The 19,516-nt window shown below is 45.1% G+C and overlaps 2 long non-coding RNA genes across 4 annotated transcripts in view; one reads left to right on the forward strand and one right to left on the reverse strand.

Annotated features, from left to right (window-relative positions):
* The window catches only part of LOC310755525, a 72,090-nt gene that overhangs the window by 45,135 nt on the left and 7,439 nt on the right, over positions 1–19,516 (forward strand). For 2 of the 3 annotated variants that reach the window (XR_014544409.1, XR_014544411.1), the window contains 2 exons: positions 4,126–4,255; positions 12,196–12,791. The exons of the other annotated variant lie outside the window; for it this stretch is intronic. This is a non-coding gene — a long non-coding RNA (uncharacterized lncRNA). Of the gene's footprint in view, positions 1–4,125; positions 4,256–12,195; positions 12,792–19,516 lie in introns of those variants that run through there. 3 annotated transcript variants of the gene reach the window in all.
* Positions 1–19,516, reverse strand: part of LOC310755524 — a 43,866-nt gene that overhangs the window by 15,274 nt on the left and 9,076 nt on the right. The window lies entirely within an intron of this gene.

Raw genomic sequence — 19,516 nt, forward strand, 5'->3', positions numbered from 1 at the left:
CTAATGGCTACATCTTGGAGCCCTGCCAGGGGTGTGGTTCCTGGAGCTGGAAGAAAATTCACCCCTAGGGAGAAGGGAACTTGACCTCTTCTTATAAACACCACTGTGCTCCTAAGGAGCCTGGGTCTGCTTGGACACATTGGCTTTAACAAAGAAAGCTAGTTTTGCATGCTTTCTGAAGGGGGCATAGGGATAGGAAGAGAAAGGCAGCTGTTTGGGGGAGAGACAGGGTTTGCCGTTGCACCAAATCATCCAAGTCAGTGATGCAGAATGTTAAAGTACATGCACAAGGCAACCTCCCATAGTGATGAAATATAATGACTATCATCCTGAGAGGTGATCGGTTTCACTCTGACTAATAAAGAGGGCCACTTACAAGCCTTATCCCTGTGCCAGGGCCAAAGGCTGCGTACATTTCATACGTTGAAAGCACATGGCTTCCCGCAAAGAATCCTAAGAACCAGTTTGTTAAGGATGCCATAAATTGTAGCTCTGTGAAAGGTAAACCAGTTCCCAGGATTCTTTGCAGGAAGCCACATGCTTTCCATGTGCCTTAAATGCATGGTATGTACACAGCCAAAGAGAGGATAAACCTTTTACATGCACGATAAATAATCTTGACCCCCTGTAAGAATGAAGCCCCTGGGGTAAATTCAAACTGCTGCAGATAGGGATGTGGGCAAAGCTAACAAATACTGTGACAGCAGCAAGCTGCCTGATCTTGTGACACGGAACGTTTCTGAAAGTGAATATTCTGCTCTAATATTAGGTGGGCAAATATTAGCATGTGGTACACAAGGTGTGGTAGCTGGTGTGTGTCTTTAGAGAAGTCAGAATACAAGTGCAAAGTGGAGAAATCAGCTTTTTGTGCTGCAGCGATCCAGAAGAAGCTGGGACTTTGAGACAAGGAGGCCACTTTTTTTTTTTTTTGCAAAGGCTACAGTAACATGAGACTGACAAGTAGAAACGGAGAGCTTCTCTTTCCAAATGAAAGTTCCTTGAAGGCCGTGTGTGTGTGTGTGTGTGAGAGTGTGTGTATGCATGCATGTGTGCATTTGTGGGAAGCAAAGTGAGCTAGTCCAGGTCTAAGGCATAACTGTTTGTATATCGCCTCTAAGACCCAAGGCCATATGTGCAAGGCCTGTTCCAGGAAACGACTGAGGGAAGCCAGGCTTCCGAGTTCCCGACAACAGCTTCAATAACAGCAAATCAATGGGGGCCTGATCCCAACCAGAACAAGACCTCCCTGTTCTCTGGTCATCGCTTTCCTGATATTTTCGCTATGCTGGAAAAGAGGACTTAATATACAAAGGACTTTTCCAGAAACGGCGTGTTTGCTTTTTGCATTATGCAAAGTTGTTTTGTTACTCTTTTGTTCTGGGAGGGGAGGTTTCCTAGATGCCTTTCTTCAGGGTAATGCCTGTGTTGCAAGGGTATCACATTTTTTCCCAGCACTCAAGTGACCCTTGAGCCGTCAGAAAGTGCTTTGCACTGTGCTTTTTGCAAGTGAACACATTATATTATTTTCTCCGACAAAGAGCTATTGATTCTTGACATTTGTTAGGAATGATATTACCAACGTTGTTGTATTAAATGAATAATATTGTACCTTTTATTGCTCTCTACTATATTTGAAGCAATTTTAACTAACTCAGCACTCAAGCCTCATTATTTTGTTGTGGGGAAATGAAGTCCCCTTCCCAGGCAATGAGGCCATTTTGACTGCCAGGAAGTGGCATTGTTAGCAGTTATAGGTACCTATTGTATAGTACTTATGAAACCATCACTAACATTGAGTAGTACAAGTCCTGTGCCCCTGCCTTAACAGCAGCAGATAAACTGTGGGAATGTCATTCATATCAACCTCCCTACATTTTCTGAGCTCCGCAGATGGGGTCTTGAATCTCTGGGTGCGTCTAGGCAACCTGTTCGTTGGGCATTCATCTGATTGGTTTGTAGACCAATTTGTGCGGAGATTTGCATTTCCCTCTCATTCTCCTTACTGCAAAAAGTCCTACTTTGTGGGGAAAGCAGGTTTGTTGTGTGTGATTGAATCCCACCTGAAAATAGCAACAGTCTGGAAATGCCCTCTGTTTGAGGGCATATTAGCTACTGAGTTTTCACAGCAGCGGTGCCACCGTCTCTTTGGAATGGCTTTCCACCAGACCAGCTCTCTCTCTGCTTTCTGAAAATGAGTTAAAACATTTTTATTTCATTAGGCACTGGTGGGTGAATTTTTTTGCTGTTTTAATTGTGCTGGTAGTTATTTTCTCTGCTTCTATTTCTTGTTTGTAGTTTCAAGTGGCCTGCAATTGCTATTTAGTTGTGCAGTTCTTTTATTGAAATTTATGTATGATTTGCTTTAATAACAGCACCCCACTATTCATATACACCCTCCTCCTCCTCCTTCTTTTTAAAAATAGCTTTTTAAAGATTTCCCCCTTAGCATTAGAGCACATACTTGACTTTTACTTTCTTTACCTGTCAGAGCATAGCTTTATCCTTTTGTGTTATGTGAAGAGAGAACACCCCAGTTTGGATACTGAGTGCCACCATAAACATAGTAATAATCAGTGCTTTTTTCTAGGGGACGCAGCGGTACACATACCCCTAAACATTTTGTGAATTTAATGGCCTCATTGAGGGGCAGTATTTCAATATGAGTGGGAAAATGAGAGTACCCCTAAACATTTTTTAAGAAAAAAAGTACTAGTAATAATACAGGGTGAGTCTTTTAAAAGAGGCCTAGTGGAACATGTGTACTCTGTATCCACGGGGCCTCTTTTAAAGGACTCACGCTGTATTAACTTTTTGTTCACATAGGGCTTGTCCACACTTCTGCTTGTCCCGTGCCTAGAAAATATGGGTCCAAGTGGTTTGCCCCATCTCTTTCCCAGGGAAAACTCACTCTTTGCTGCCCAATCACAGCACACCCTGAGCTCCTCCAGGCTTCCTTTTCTACCACATCTCTAGGCACAGGTCCACACTTTAAAGCTCTGTGTCAAAATGCGCTTTCCCCCTCCCCGGCTCTTTCTCCATGAAACCCCCCCACTTTACCGCTGAATTGGAGCAAACTGCAGTTTGTGGAAAACCCGAATGGCCGGCTTTAAAGTGTGGACCTGTGCCTACAAAGCATGAGGGGGAAAGTTAAGTGTGGGTGAGCTCTCTGAGGGGCTCTTAATTCTGTTCCAAATACCCACTGCTCATGGGCACAACACACTCCAGGGTCATCGGCTGATGAGGAGTCGGATGTTGGTGTCAAACTGCAACACACCTGAGCAGAGGGAGGTCAGAAACCTCCTGTGGTGCAGAAGGGCAAACGTTGGCTGAACTTCCATCAGCCTCCGTATTGGGATTTGTAGCCCAACCCGCCAGGCATAATGGGAGTTGTATTCCAGCAACATCTGTAGGGTACCAGACTGGGGAAGACTGCTCCCTCTGCACCAGAATTCGCTGCAGACTCATTGCTGAGGGAGGTCACAGCAATAAGAAGGGGGAGCTTTTGCTAATCCCAGTGAGACACGAGGGAAAAGCTTGGCTTGGGCCTTGTTTGCTGAGCAGTCCCTGCCACGTTGCGCCTGGCACTTGCCACAGGCTCCAGTGCAGTGGTGCTACAACCATGCCCCTGGCAGCCGTCTGCTGTCTTTTTCTTCCTCTGTTCAACGTAATTTGCTGGCCTGTGCTTGTGACTCACCTTCCCCCTTCTTACCCCACCAGTCTCCTCTGGAGAGGTTTACACAAACCTTGTTTGAAGAACAAATTAGTCACGATTCTCAGCAGGGCTACCCGGGATTGATTCAACAACAAATCCATGGGCATAAAAGGCATTGTGTGTGTTTTTGTTTGTGTGTGTGTGAGAGAGAGAGAGAGAGAGAAAGAGAGAGAGAGGGAATGCCACATATCTGCTTGCTTTCTCCTCCTGGTTCTATCTAAACTTTACACACACACACAGACACACACTTATGCATGTTTCTCTTGCCAGAACTCGGAAAAGCTGGGATGTTTAATTTTTAGGAAAAGTGATGCTTACAACCCACCTGGTTTGCAAACCTGAGGGTGGGGGTGGGGATGCCCTCTGCACCTTCTCAGAGGCACTTCCATTTATTTTTACCTTATGCGTTCCAGAACTGACACTAAAAACTGATGTCAGGGCTGAGTCTGGGTGAGCCCCAAATTAAGCTCTTGGGAGAAGACCCTTGCTCGTTGGCAAGGTTTGTATGCAGAAGGTGCAGGGTTTAATCTCCAACGCTTCCAGGTAGGAGATGTTTTCTGTCTGAAACCTTGCATCAATGTAGACAATACTAAGCTGGGTGAACCAAAGGTATAAAAGCAGCTTCCTAGGTTCTTTACTAAACTCTGGTTGACCCTTCTAGGAAAAAGAAAAAGAAAAAAAGACAGATGAAAGTCCCACAGCATTTCAAGGATGCTGTGTTGGGAGCCAGAGGAGAAGTAGTGAAGTGTGTTCTGCCAGGGCTCACATAGACGCCAGTGCAGGATGGCTGTGTCCACAGTGATCCCCATTTCAGAAAATAAGTAAATATTCAGTAAAAAACACAGTAAAAAAATTAGTAAATATTCACCAAAGGAGCCCCAAAGCAAAATTCTAGTTGAACTAAATCACCTGATAAAAAGAAAAGGTCAAGGTTGTGGGAGCATGCAATAGCTTCCCAGTTCATTTGCCCCAGGCAGCTGGATCTGGTGTGGTTTGGACCATCCTTGTATCTTCCACAAGGCAGCCTTTGCCAACTTGGTGCCCTCCAAATGTTTAGGACTATAGGTGTGCTGGCTGGGGCTGATGGGAGTTGTAGTCCAAAACAGGCACCAGGTTGAGAAAGGCTGACATAAGACAGAAGCCATTGAAACTGGCATGTTATTTAACAGGAAGTTGAGTGAAGCCATGACCCCGGCCCTCGGCTGTGTCCTTCTTGCTGGCTCAGAAAATCCCCCACTGTTTCCCCTGAATTAAGTAAGTGATGTGAGGGCAAACTCAAACTTCACAGCAGCAACATGGGTGATACCAAAAATAGGCATTGGAAGCCCAGGAGGTAAATCCACATCCACAATCTTTACATCTTGTCTTCCCACCAGTAAAATTGGTATAATAGTGACCTGCAATATGCCCGAGGCAGTTTGCATAGAAGCAATAAAACAATGAAGTGCTTACTGGAACTGCGAAAGGGGAAAGCCGAAGGGGCCTTTCTGTCAGCTCTGGTACCTTTGGATAAAAGTAAACGAAGGGGGGCCCCTAGAAGAAAAATGGAATGTAGTTCCCTCAGTCCAAGGTAGTAATTTGAGAACTGCATGATATGAATCACTGTAGTATACTGGATTTATGGGTGTGTACATGGATGATGGATATGCACGTGCAGATTATAAAATGGGTGTGTTATGGTTGTGTACAGACTGATGGGAAGCTGGCCCCACATAAGAGTTGTGTAAGCTCCTGCAGCCTCCACTCCACCTCCCTGTTACTGGCTCCACGCTGCCCTATAGGCAGATGGGAGGGAAGGAGTCACAACGGCGTCTTGCTCAACCTGAATGGAATCAGAGCAAACTTGTTCTGGACGTGTGCCAAGCTGGAGAAACCAAGAGCCGGGAAGAAGTGGGGGAAGGGATGCTACAGCATTGCCTAGGAAGCCAGAGCTGGGTGATGAAGCCTGATGTGACAGAGGTGGCTGCTTTGGCCAGGGGCTGTTGCTTTCCATCTGCTAGGAGGCCATTCCAACTGGGGGCCTGGAGATCTGGAGACTTTGCATTCTGTGGTGTCGCCCTTGCCCACTGCTTTCTTAAGCCCCTCTATCTAACGCTAGCGTTGCTTTTGTCTTGATACCCACAAGCGCTTTGCATCCATCCACTTGCAAAGACATAGGGGGCATAGGAAGCATTCTTATACAGAGTCTGACCCTTGCTCCATCAAACTCACCACCTGACTGGCATTGGCTCTCCAGGGTTTCAGAGAAGGAGACTTTCCCACCCTGCCTGGAGACACTGGGGATGAAACATGGGGACCACCCTCCCCCCACATGCAGACCAGATGCTCTGCCACTAAGCTATGGCCCTTCCCCCTGCTGAAGGTGGCGTGAGGCATCTCCACGGTGAACACAAAGCGCTAGTAAAGGCGTAACAGCATGTGAAGGAAAATCCACACAACTCTGCGTCCAGGCAGGACAAGGAAGCTGGGCCCAAAACAGTGGTACCTCGGGTTACAGACGCTTCAGGTTACATACGCTTTAGGTTACAGACTCCGCTAACCCAGAAACAGTACCTCGGGTTAAGAACTTTGCTTCAGGATGAGAACAGAAATCGTGCTCAGGCCGGCGTGGCAGCAGCAGGAGGCCCCATTAGCTAAAGTGGTGCTTCAGGTTAAGAACAGTTTCAGGTTAAGAACGGACCTCCAGAACGAATTACGGTAAGTACTTAACCCGAGGTACCACTGTATACATAATCCAGGTGTATCCTCAATCCGTGAAGGGGCTGGGGTGGGTAGACTGCACTGACTCAAAAACAGAAACCTAGAGCAGTCGTGTGAATTTACCTTTGTAATTGCTGTTCTGTGCGTGTGTTGGTGGCAATGTTTCATGAGCGCTGGGCAGGGCTCTGGTGCCAGAGAAACAGCAAACATCTGAACAGTTCAAGGGGCAGATCAGATATTTAAAGTGGTGTCTCTTTGAAATGGGCACGTGAGTTTGGCTCAGGGTCACATTTCTTGGTGCCTGCCCTCCCGGGCAGTTTTCCCGGGCTATACTAGTGGTGCCAAGATCCTGCCTGGGATGGGACGAGATAAATTTGAAGTATCTTCTTGTTCCCGCTGTGTTCCTTTCCTTTCCGAAGAGACATTAGCCCTACCAAAAAAGGCACTTTCCAAGAAGCTCTGTAAAATTTGGCAGACAGTGCTGCTGTGTTGGACACCAAGACGTGTGTGTGTGTGTGTGTGTGTGTGTGTGTGTGTGTGTGTGTAAGAGGCTATGTGTGCTGCAGTCAGGCTGCAAGGGTTAAAATGCAAAAGGAGAAGCATGCAAAGGCTGGGATCCTATAATGAGGGGAACATATTCTGAGGCGATAATTGCAACTGAGCTTTCACTGTGCCTTCCTCCAGCATGGACTTTTGAAGTTTGGCATTTGCCAAGGACTCTCTGTCCTATAAGAGTTTCCTTTTAATTTTTTCTAATGTTACATTTAATCTCATAATAGACTCCTTTGTATTTACAGAATAGCTGCACCACAAACACATTCAGCTACCTTTCATATCTGCATAGGCAATTAAAGGTGGTGGGTGGCAGAAGGGAAGTAACATTCTGGCATTTGTGTCCACGCAGTTACAGGGATCAGCACTCAAGCAGGGATACATGCACAGAAAGAGAGAGGCGGAGATAAAGATTTAACTTCTAGGCATGCTCAGTGCAGTCTGAAAACTCTAGTGAGCACGTGTCAAAAGGTTAAATAGGTTTTGCGTTTTACCAGGGACCGGAATAAGAAAAAGGTCTGTCTGCCTCTGGTATGCAGTACAGTGGTACCTTGGGTTAAGTACTTAGTTCGTTCTGGAGGTCTGTACTTAACCTGAAACTGTTCTTAACCTGAAGCACCACTTTAACTAATGGGGCCTCCTGCTGCCACCGGGCCACCGGAACACGATTTTTGTTCTCATCCTGAAGCAAAGTTCTTAACCCGAGGTACTATTTCTGGGTTAGTGGAGTCTGTAACCTGAAGCGTATGTAACCTGAAGCGTATGTAACCCGAGGTACCACTGTATAAGGATGGCTGGACAATCTGACAGTGCAGTCTGCTTTGGAAGAAAGACTTTGTAGACAACAGTCCTTGTCCCAATGCAAAGATCCATCTATGCCCCGTTGTCCAACTGGCCTGGCTATGTTGCTATGTTTGCCCTGTGATGTCATGGTTTCTACTTGTCCTGAAACCAGCCTGCCCCAATTCTTGTCAATCCAGTGCCCGTTGGAATCCCCTTCAGATTTACTAGGACCAAGAATTTCTGGGCCAAGAATAGATGTTTTGGCACTTCAGCTTGCATGAGTCGCAGCCTTTCCTGCCAGGGAGCCAAGCAGTGGTTATTGCTTCCTCTTCTCCTTGGCTGCCTCCCCAATTTGGGGAAGAAGGAGGAGGGATGACATGCCTGCAGCTCCTGTTACCATAGGAACAAGGTTTTGTTTAAATTCTTCCTCCAAAATGTCAAGACTTTTCTTTTTGTATGTGCATGCGTGCGTGTTTCTCCCCAACCAGCTTCCTGTTACGCAGGATAGAGATTTACTTGGCTGCCTTGGAAACCAAGAGGGATAGCTAGTGTTCCCCGCACTAAACATCTGCTCCAGAGTTTGTACACATTACTAGCTTAAAACACAGGATGTTGGTATGTATATTGCTGTACGCGGCAGAGAAGGGGCAGGGATGCATTCACTCAATGCGTATTCCCTATTTGGTTTCCCTGTACCCGAACCCTCCCCTCTGTCATCTGCGCATGCGCTGTGATCTGCACATGCACAAGGGCCATCTCAGAAGAACACACCTCAGTTTGACTGCAAAGCGAACTTGGCTTATGCTTTCAAATCAGTTGGAAGCTGGTTTGAGGGAACACCCCCAACAGCAGTATTTCTCAAGAAATACAGAATTAATATGGATTATGGCTAATGTCACAAGTACATGGCTTCAAATACCAGAGGGGAGAGTGCACTGGAGCCATGGCGATGTGTACACAGCCCCAGTCAGCTGAGGAAGCAGAAACTTTGGCATAACAGAAAGAAAGAAAGAAAGAAAGAAAGAAAGAAAGAAAGAAAGGGCGTGGTCAAAGCAGGTTCACTCAAGGCCAGATCTATCTGAATGTGTTCTCCCTATTTTATTTTGGTGTCTCGGGTGAGGCTGCTGGTTGAAGTTATTAAGGCCAACAGGAAGATAATTCCGATATGTTTATTCAGCTGCCTGCTTCCTAGGGGTCTCAAAAGCAGGTGTCCATCTCCCAGGTAGCAAACTCCCTGGTGGTCGTGATGGCTATGTGCTACGTTCAGTGTTGGAGGCAGTATGGATTGAACCTTTCCAGGGGAAATTCATAGAATCTTAGAGTGGGAAGGGACCCCAAGGGCCATCTAGTCCAACCCCTTGCAATGCAGGAATCTTAGCCAAAGCACCCAGGAGAGATGGCCATTCAACTTCTGCTTAAAAACCTCCAAGGAAGGAAAGTCCGCAACCTCCCGAAGGAGACAGTTCCACTGCCAAATCGCTCTTTCTGTCAGAAAGTTCTTCTTGATGTTCAGTCAGAATCGTCTTTCTTGTAACTTGAAGCCATTGGTTCGAGTCCTGTCCGGAGCAGGAGAAAACAAGATTGTTCCCTCTTCCAATTCAACAAGGGAAGGAAAACCCTGCTGCCAGTGACCCGTTAACAATATCTCAGTGACACACACCCCACCCCACAGTGGCTGGGAATCACAAGTGGGAAGGGTGCAGTTGTGCTCAGGTGCTGCTTACACAGTCTTCCCACATTGCACCTGGGTGGCCGCTGTGAGCATAATGCAAGATGCTGGGCTAGAATTGCCTTTGGCCTCACCCAGCAGAGCTCTTCTTATGAAAGAGGGAGCTTCTGGAACCTTCCACAAGAGCTTCATGCCTTCGAATGGCATCCACGTTTTTGAAATTGCTCAAATGTCTATGCCATGCTGTGCCCGTAAGTAACTAGTGCAGTGTAAACAGATTCAAAGAGCATACAAGGTCAGGCATCAAAGCAGGAGGCGTCTGAATGAGTAAGCTCTGCTCCTGGCTATAACATGGATTTGGAAAGTTACTCTGTGGTTCCTGATGAGTCAGAGAAGGATCAGAAAACACCAGTGATGGCTTCTCCCTTTCCATACTCGCTGCATCCTAAACCACCCTCAGTTGGCTACTGCTTCTGTGATGATGTAGTTGGTGGTAGAAAAAGTGTGGAGGAAACTGAGCAAATCATAAGACAAGGCACCTCCAGACGGGCCTTTTACTGTGGTTGCATCCTGCAACATGTCATTGACGCATTAAGAGTGAATTTGATGTGATAATTATCCTGGACCTATCTGCTCTATGTTCCATTGCGTTCTTTTTTATATAAAAAGCAAATTCGCTCTCCCCTGCACCCCTGGCTTTATAGGTAAATGAAAGAGCATCTGTTTAATGAACCATGGTTTCAAGGAGGCTTGTTTCAAATAAACCATAGCTAACGTTAGCCACTCTTTGTTGATTTGGATGCGGTTAAACAAAAATGGAAGCCAGAGCTTCTGAACTCCTCCTTGGTCCTGCACTGGAGGAAAGGGAGGGGGGCATATGATACCAAGGTTTGCTATGGCTTGTTCTTAACACATTAAACTATGATTAAGCATGACATTGGAATTGCACCATAGTCATGTCTAGTTGGGCTTTATCTCTTAGTTCCATCACTCTCCCTATCTGTAGTATACAAATCATAATACAGAGCTGCTTTGGGGCATGCTGTCAGCATCTGATATAGTGGGGTAAATGTTTGGGCACCTTGGGCCCTGGAGGATCCTATGCCACTGATGCTGACCTGATTTTTAATTTTTTTTTTTTACATCTTCCCAGCCCCTGCTGCCCCTGTGGAGCATGCAGAGTGCCACCAGCCAGGCCCATCAAAGCTAGTGCTGGCGCAGACTTTTCTACAGGGTTGTTGTATGGATTACTCAGGTGGAATATAAGAAGCCCTTTAAACTCTCACAAAGCACTTTATGTAGATGCATTAATATCATTAATTCAGCCTAGTATCCAAGGCGCCTTGCCCTCAGAAAGTGCAGGTCACATGACTTCCCCCCCAGGGCTACAGCTTGCCTCCACTTGCTCTGTGCTGGGAGTAGCAAAAACTGGGGCAATATCAGGAACTGCATCTTGCTGGGGAATTGCTGGTACTTTTTCTGTTTTAACTGTCTGACAATATTTCTCTTCCCTTTCCACGAACCAGCTCCCGGGGTGGGTGGGTGGGTGAAGGATCGCAACTGGAGCATTTCCCTGAAACGCCAGCACTGTCGGGCTATTGAAGTGTGGGGGAAATAGCGAGAACTGGCTGCAATTTCCTCAGCATTGTGGCCACATCTCATTGTCCTGTTGAAACTGCTTGGAGTCTGGTCAAACAGGGAAGCAGGTGCTCCACTCCGCCGTCCCTGCACCACATTTCTCAGCCGCTAGTTCCCTTTTCTCTTTGCAAATTATGCAAATACGATGACATTTCCTCCTTCCCTTGCCACCAGGAGAAGCACAGTGCCCAGATAAGACACTGGATGGGAATTTCCTCCTAGAGGAGTTCGCCTAATTGCCGAGATAAGAATAAGCGCAGAAGAGTCCTATGAATTTTCTAGGCAGTGGCCGAAACCCAGACAAACTTGAAAGTACCGGTAGTTCCATGAAGTCAAGAGAGTTTGCTGAAAGGCAAATTGATCTTGAAATTCAGGGTATTTTTGTAATATTTGTAACATGACGTGTTGGTCAGCTGAGAAACAACATGTTGTAGTTAATTTTACTTGCGTGACACAGTCCTCTTGCATGAGCCTAAGCAGTTCTTTGGCTCCTGGCTACCCTTTTAGCAAGGGTGGAAGTAAGATTTGCCTACAGGCAATAAGATCCAGGCCTTCCAGGTCCCAGGACCATTTTTAGCAGATGTGTAGCTGCAGCAAGCATGACCCCTCCAGACTTTCATATCAGTTTTAACCTGGATAGGCTTTGGAAGTGAGAGCTGGACCATGAAGAAGGCTGCTCGCCGAAGAATTGATGCTTTTGAATTATGGTGCTGGAGGAGACTCTTGAGAGTCCCATGGACTGCAAGAAGATCAAACCTATCCATTCTGAAGGAAATCAGCCCTGAGTGCTCACTGGAAGGACAGATCGTGAAGCTGAGGCTCCAATACTTTGGCCACCTCATGAGAAGAGAAGACTCCCTGGAAAAGACCCTGATGTTGGGAAAGATTGAGGGCACAAGGAGAAGGGGACGACAGAGGACGAGATGGTTGGACAGTGTTCTCGAAGCTACCAGCATGAGTTTGACTAAACTGCGGGAGGCAGTGGAAGGCAGGAGTGCCTGGCATGCTCTGGTCCATTGGATCACAAAGAGTCGGACACGACTAAATGACTAAACAACAACAACAACAACAGGCTTTGAAGGGAGGGTACTGATGATATTGTGCATTGCACTGATAATGTTCCTTCCATTTACCATTGCAGGAAAAGGAAACAAATGGATGGGGAATGTCTGTCTACAGCAGCAGTTAATCCTTATGGAATCAACCCCCCAAATTCAAGGGCAGTAGAGCAGGGGTAGGAAACACATTTCAGCCCAAGGGCCACATTTCCTTCTCGGCAACCTCCTAGGGGCCACAGGCCAGTGTTGGGCCAGAGACAGAAGTGGTTGGAACAATGAATGTATATTTTACCTTTCTGCAGTAGGCTAGTTTCTACACGCTTTTCTCTCTATCCTCCAACCAGGGAAGCACGAATCATTAGCAGAGTTCAGTAACATATCCCAGCTAGATAAAAACACTCAAGGAGAGTCTGAATATAGAGGCTTGCAGTGCCACATTTGGGCCCCAGACCTGAGGTTCCCCACCTCCTGTAGTAGTGTTATAAGATTTGGAGGCTGGGAATGAGAGGATTAATGAAGCCAGAGGCACTGTTAGAGACCTCCTCAATGGAACCTCAACTGAATGAAATATTACAGCTGATGCTATAGATTGGTTTATTTTAAATTTTTTTTACTAATCTTGATGTTCAAGTAGCATATTTTATGAAATAAAAACCAGAAGGCATATAGAATTAAGTTACTCACTGGTTCTTTGTGTTTTTGTTTTTTGGCATTGTTTAGTATGTACATTATATTTATATCTATATAAAACACATGTGCATGTGATTATATCAATAAATCAACAGGAATAAATTGGATTAAATGCAGGTAATTTGATTACATCAGGCTGGTAGATCAAACTTTCCAGCACACAAGTGCAGGCACATTTTAAGGGCAGCCAAAATAACTCTGGACAGGCATAAGTGCACTGAAATAAATAGCTTGCTGTAGAAACAAGAGTAAACTCCCAACGGCTAATCTAAATGTGCTTCAGTGTGGCAAAGCTCCTAATGATAGACTCTTACTCTAATAGGACAGACTGCCAAGTCAGACTGGGTTTAGACTCCAAGTGAGGTCAAGGGATGCCACCCAATTATCTGTTAGTCCTTGTAATGCCCTGATTATTTTGTCCGCTTTTGGCGGCAATCCTACACCCACTTTGATAAATGGGACTTACTTCTGCTAGGCATGTAAAGGAATGCGCTGTAACAGTCCTTGTGACTTCATTATTATTATTATTATTATTATTATTATTATTATTATTATTATTAATTTATTTATTTATTCCCTGCCTCCCTGACCAAGACCGGGCTCAGGGTGGCTATATAATACATTAAAAACAAAAAATCAAACGATTGGTTAAAATACAGTTTAAAATCACATTTAAAATCAGAATAAAATTAAGTGGGAACCCACGAATCACAGCCATAGGGGTAAGGAATATTAAATGTTAACCAGGCCTGGCCACCTGTGCTGGTCTCATATGGGCCAGTAGAAAGAGCCAAGGAGGCCACTTACCGGTACATACAGGGCCCCATAGAAAAAAGGGGATCAGACTGGGCCCGGACTGTGTTTAGGATAGCAGCCTAAGAAATCCATTTTGGAGGGATTTTTTTAGCGGGTAGGTGTTAAATGGCTCACAGGCTTATATCTCTAGGAGCTACTGAAAGGAGCGACTGCATCAGACTCATGATTTGCCCATCAAAGTTTAAACTTGCCAGTGCTTTGAATGGTGAATCTGTTGAGTTGCTCACAGAAGCAGATTTAGGGGAGCAGAACTCTTTTGGTTGTGCTGGGCATGGCGTCTTGGGAGCAAGCCACTGGGTGCAGCAAGTATGATGCAGAGTGGAAGGTGAGAAGCGGGGGCGGATTTGGTGTTGCACAGGGCACTGCTGAAATTTGGGACCCCATGGTCAGTCACTGCTGCTCATGCTGCTGCGACCCAAGTCTGAATTTATTTCAGTACTGTACTGTACATATGATCGGGACGTGGGTGGCCCTGTGGGTTAAACCACAGAGCCTAGGACTTGCTGATCAGAAGGTCTGCGGTTCAAATCCCAGCAATGGGGTGAGTTCCCGTTGCTCGGTGCCTGCTCCTGCCAACCTAGCAGTTCGAAAGCACGTCAAAGTGCAAGTAGATAAATAGGTACCGCTCCGGTGGGAAGGTAAACGGCGTTTCCGTGCGCTGCTCTGGTTTGCCAGAAGCGGCTTAGTCATGCTGGCCACATGACCCGGAAGGTGTAGACTGGCTCCCTCGGCCAGTAAAGTGAGATGAGCGCCGCAACCCCAGAGTCGGCCACGACTGGACCTAATGGTCAGGGGTCCCTTTACCTTTACTGTACATATGGCAAATTGTGATTAATGGATTTAGTTTGAGGGTGGGTCATTTCTACTTTTAAATTCTAATTATTAATTTTTTTACATTAGTCCTTGCATATTTTACTCTTGTTTATTCTCTGCTTTTTTATATATATTCTATGTATCGCTTTTAAAACTGCGGTAGAATTTCTCTTTAACTACTTCTGTTACGACCTATTGGTTTAAACAAATGTATATATTACTTACTGAAATGTGTATGATAAGTAAATTCTGATACTGGAATATCCTAATCCCCCCACAAATATTCACTCATTCACTGATTTCTGAACATGCTTATTTAATGAAATTTTCATACTACTGTACTTGATTGTAGTAAAACCTCTAAGTGCTTTACAAGAAATATTAGTATTATCAATAAAAACAGCTAAAAACAAATTAAAACATTTTTAACTAGTTAAAACCAACAGTAAAATAGATTAAACATGTCAACATCTTCATGTCTGAACATTACACTTAAACCGTTCAGTTACAACTAGTTTAACAGTCATAATAAAATGTAATCCTCTGTCTCCCTTAGGATTAAGCCCTTTGCAATAGCCAATAAAAACTGTTTGGGAGTCTTTTATCTTGGGTGCTTCCCTGGGCAGGATGGAGGCGTCTGGTGCTCTCAGTGTGCAGGCCTTGCGGGAGCAGCTACTCCAAGGGCTCGCGGCCGAGCATGTAGTGGAAGAATACACAACCCCTGGATTCTGTGCCACAAGCTTCAAAGTCCTAGTAGCTTCCCCACGATTCCAAGGAAAAGCACTGTTGCATCGGCTTCAGCTGGTCAATGAAGTCTTAGTGGAGGAGTTGAAGCACATTCACACCTTTTTTAAAATGTATTTTTATTGAAGATTTTCTTAGTTTACAAAAGTATGTGCAATGTCTCTCTCTCTCCCCCCGCCCCCCAGTAACATTTTTTACAGATCAGTTTCATTTGTTGAGACATTAGGAAGAAGAAGGGGAAAGGGGGGGGGGAGATGGGGGGTCAGGTGGCGATGTTTCTATTATACTTAATATATGTGGGGTTTTGTGTCAGCGTCGCTTGTGCAGGTTCTGTGCTATTCACTTGTGTTCCTTTGGTAGTGAGAGAGGTTGGGGTTGGCCTAGGGTATGGTTGTTTGTTTGTGATTGGCTGTGGTGATCTTTGTTTTCATGTGTGAGTGGGGTGGGTGGGTGTTTTGGATCAGGTTAGCCATATTGATTTGTATGCTGTTGGTGGATTTTTGTCATTGTCTTGTTGGGCTGTGTATGTGATAAAGGGGAGCCATACCAGGGTGAAGGCGTCTTCTTCTATTTGTCCCCGTGTCAGTTTCAGTTTATTGGTTAATTTTTCTAGTAAGGCCGTTTCCCATACTATTTGGTACCATTGGTCCATGCTTACTCCTGACAGGTCTCTCCAGTGTCTGGTTATGGTGTTTCTGGCTGCTGAAAGTAGGTGGGTTATGAGTTCTTTGTGGTGTAAATGGGCACATTCACACCTTTGAGTAGAGAATGCTAAGGCCAGAGCAGTGGGCCAGAGCAGTGGGCGAAAGAACAAGAAGCTAAGTGAGAGGGGAGCTCCTTTGCCCTGGAAAAGAAGGCAGCAGCCCAGAGACCAAAACAAACCCCCAAGGGGATGGGAGAGGGAGCTGGGGAGCAAACATAGGATGCAGGCGTGGGACCCAACCAGGTCCCTCCAAGTGGGTATACTAGGAGGACTTGGAAGAGCATGTAGCAAAAAATAAAATGTAAAATAAGTGGGGTGGGAACTGGGAAAAAATGGAATGCATTTTTGCCATATTGACATAGGTCTAATATTTCTTTTTTAAAAAAACCAAAGGTTTTTCTTAAGTATATTCAGGGAGCACCACTGACAGAATTTATTTTGAGAAATTTAAGAGATTCTGATTCACCCTCTTATACATACAAGAGTAAGATGAATCCTGCAGACAATAAAGACCCATTATCCCTCATTCCCACCTGTGATGAAAGTAGCAGGGATTAGTAAATTCGACCCTGTATGTAGATATCTCCATAATCCCACTAGTCCATAGTCTGCTGCAGATATATATTTCTCATCAGAGACAGAGAGAGAGAGATCAAATAGAGGGACATGCCTAGGGCAACAAAGGTGGGATTTGAAACAAATTCTCCCAGATCCTGACTCCTCTATCTAGGACAGGCAATGGCAAGGAATGCAACTGCATGGACAAATGCCTCCTCCATTGCTTACTTGTCCATACAGAATTGACTATATAGCGAAGACAGGGAACCTGCAGCCTTCCAGATGATTTTGGACTCCTACTCCTGCCATTCCCAGTCAGCAAGGCCAATGGTCAGGGATGATGGGAGCTGTGTTACAGCAACATCCTGAGGGCCACAGGTTCCTCATCTCTGTACTATAGGGAAACGATGTTCATGCACATACCTGAGCAAAGTACTTCTGCTACTCTATTAAACCACTACAAAATGTTCTTGCCACAAATCCTGCATTGGTGCCAGTGAGTGCAGCCTTCATTAGAGACTCCTTTGACAGAACTACAATTCCCAGGCTCCTTGGATGTGAGCCATAACAGTTAAATAGGCTTTAAATTGATTTAAAACTGTAATGTAGTCATGCCCTTGGTTCTTTGCTCTGAACTCCTGGAATTAATTTCATTGTGTGTTTTTTTCACAGCATTGATCTTTTGGGAATAATCTTGCTACTATTACTTATAAGGTTTACAACATTCCATTTAAAAAGTGCCAAACTTAATCACTGTCGAACGGAGCGTTGCACTGTTATGTTGTCCCTACAGCAGTTTTTTTTTAATATTAATTACTTTATGATCACTGTGGTTCTTCACAGCACTTGGAGCTTGCCAAAAATGTTCGGCTGATACGTTGGCCCGCTTTCACTGAGCTGCCAGGTATATATCAGCTTTTGAATCCTGCTTTTGTAGATGCTGAGCTGAGAGGGCAAGAGAAAGAGATCACAAATTGAATAGGGCAGAGCAGGGGAATAGATATTCCAGGTCTATGCCTACTCTAGACTGATTAAGCCTGGTGCAGCTGTGAATTCCCAAAACATGCTTTAAACAATTAACAACGACACTATTAAGTAGTGGGTTGACAAAGCAGACGACACAGAGATTTCTCAAAGTGGTTCTTTGCTTCAGAGTGAGAACAGAAATCTGGCTCCGGCGGCGCAGCGGCAGCAGGAGGCCCCATTAGCTAAAGTGGTGCTTCAGGTTAAGAACAGTTTCAGGTTAAGAACGGACCTCTGGAATGAATTACGTACTTAACCCGAGGTACCACTGTAGTAGGCATTATACAGTCAGTGGTCTGTGCTTATTGTTCTGGGAGCTGATCAAGAATATATTTACCTTTTTGAGAACAGAATGTAAAGTGTCACTATTCCAGTTTTAATCCAGAAAAAAGAGTGTTTGTGAAACACTGCTCTGTTAATATCTGAATTTATTGTGTCCTCCTATCTGTCTTTTTCGAGCTTCTGGTCACTACATATTCATCATCTGTGTCATTTGGATGGATTAGGATCCTAGGGACCATAGCAATTTCCACTGCTAGAGTCATACATTTATGCCTTATATTGCCTTGTTCCAGTTCAGTGTATGAAGAATTCAACCTGGGCTGCAAAGACTGACTTGAGATCTTTGCCACCTCTGCTTTGATTTTATTCACAGGCCCTGGGAAGCCTTGTGGTGGTAGTGAGGGCCTGGCAGGGGGGGCGGGGGGGGTGGAGAGGAGAGAAGAATCTGATGATCTCATGGCTCTTGGTTGCTTTGGCTAGAAGGAAAGGTCTGGGCTCAGAGAGGAGTTTTGCTAATGGAACAAGTGAGGAATGCACAGCTGCCCGTCTCCTTTTACGAGTTTACCGTAGGCCTCATTGGAGAGGGAGCAACAGAAAACGTGTTGCTATGGATATGTACACAGCACTTCAAATGAGCCAACTCTGCCTCCCCAAATACGCGCCAGAGTTCCTTTCCTTTCCCTCCTACTCCCATTGCAGCAGTATGCGCTCACACTTCTGTTAAGAGCTTCCACTTCCCTGAAGAAAGGCTGGTGGCACAAATTGGTAAGACTCTCATCTCCACAGCACATTTAAACTAGCTTAAAAATCTACAGTTAAAGTCATAGCTTCCCAGAAAACAAACCCTGAGAATGGTAGGCTTCTGAAAACGCTCAACAACAACAACACCACACACACACCCCAATATCAGGAAGGGAGAAGAGAGAACTCTCTTCCTCCGGTCTGTCAGACCACACACAATGATTCCTTAGGCTCACACCTTATCTATCTGAGTGATAGACAATTAAATGGATATGTGTGCTAATGTAGGTGTGCACACCTAAGCACTAATAATTTACATACACCTCAGGTGGTGTGGATCCTTGTTCTATGCTGAGAACACCCCTGTAGTTTTTCTGATGTATAGATATAATAACATCATTCAAAATGCACTACTTTTTCGCAATTGGAGTTACCTTGAAGGTATTGAGAAAGGTTTTGTACCTTGTTGTGTATCCCATCCCACCCTTAACTCTCTTTGCCTCACTGCCACCTTCCCAGCCCAAATGAAATTTGAAATGATGTGGAGAAAATTCTCCCGAGTATAATTCCCAGGATTCTCTGGGGAAAGTAATAATTGTCCAACTGGTTTCAAATACAATTCAGTTTCATAGTACAGATGCTGCAGCAGCAGCCTGATTTTGAGGCCTGGATCTTGCTGCAATTGTGTAGACCAGAGAGAAACTAAGAGTCCTTCCATACTTTATTTTACACTGGGCTTTCCAGGCACAGATCTGCACTTTAAAGCTCTGTGTCCAACTAATTTTTTTTGTCCTGCCACTTTCCCCAGGAAAACCCGTGCTTTACCATTGAATTGGAACAAGCAGCAACCCGAGGAAAACCTGATTGCCATTTGCTCTGATTCCACGGTAAAAAGTGGGTTATCCCAGGAAAAAGCCAAAAACAAAAAAACAAAAACACCCGCTCAGAGACAGAGCTTTAAAGCCCACTCCTAGAAACATGGTGTAAATGGAAGTCTGGATGAGCCCTTACGTTTGAATTCTTCTTGGTTCTTG

This window comes from Podarcis filfolensis (genome assembly GCF_964270895.1).
Source record: "Podarcis filfolensis genome assembly, chromosome: 2".
Lineage (NCBI taxonomy): Eukaryota > Metazoa > Chordata > Lepidosauria > Squamata > Lacertidae > Podarcis > Podarcis filfolensis.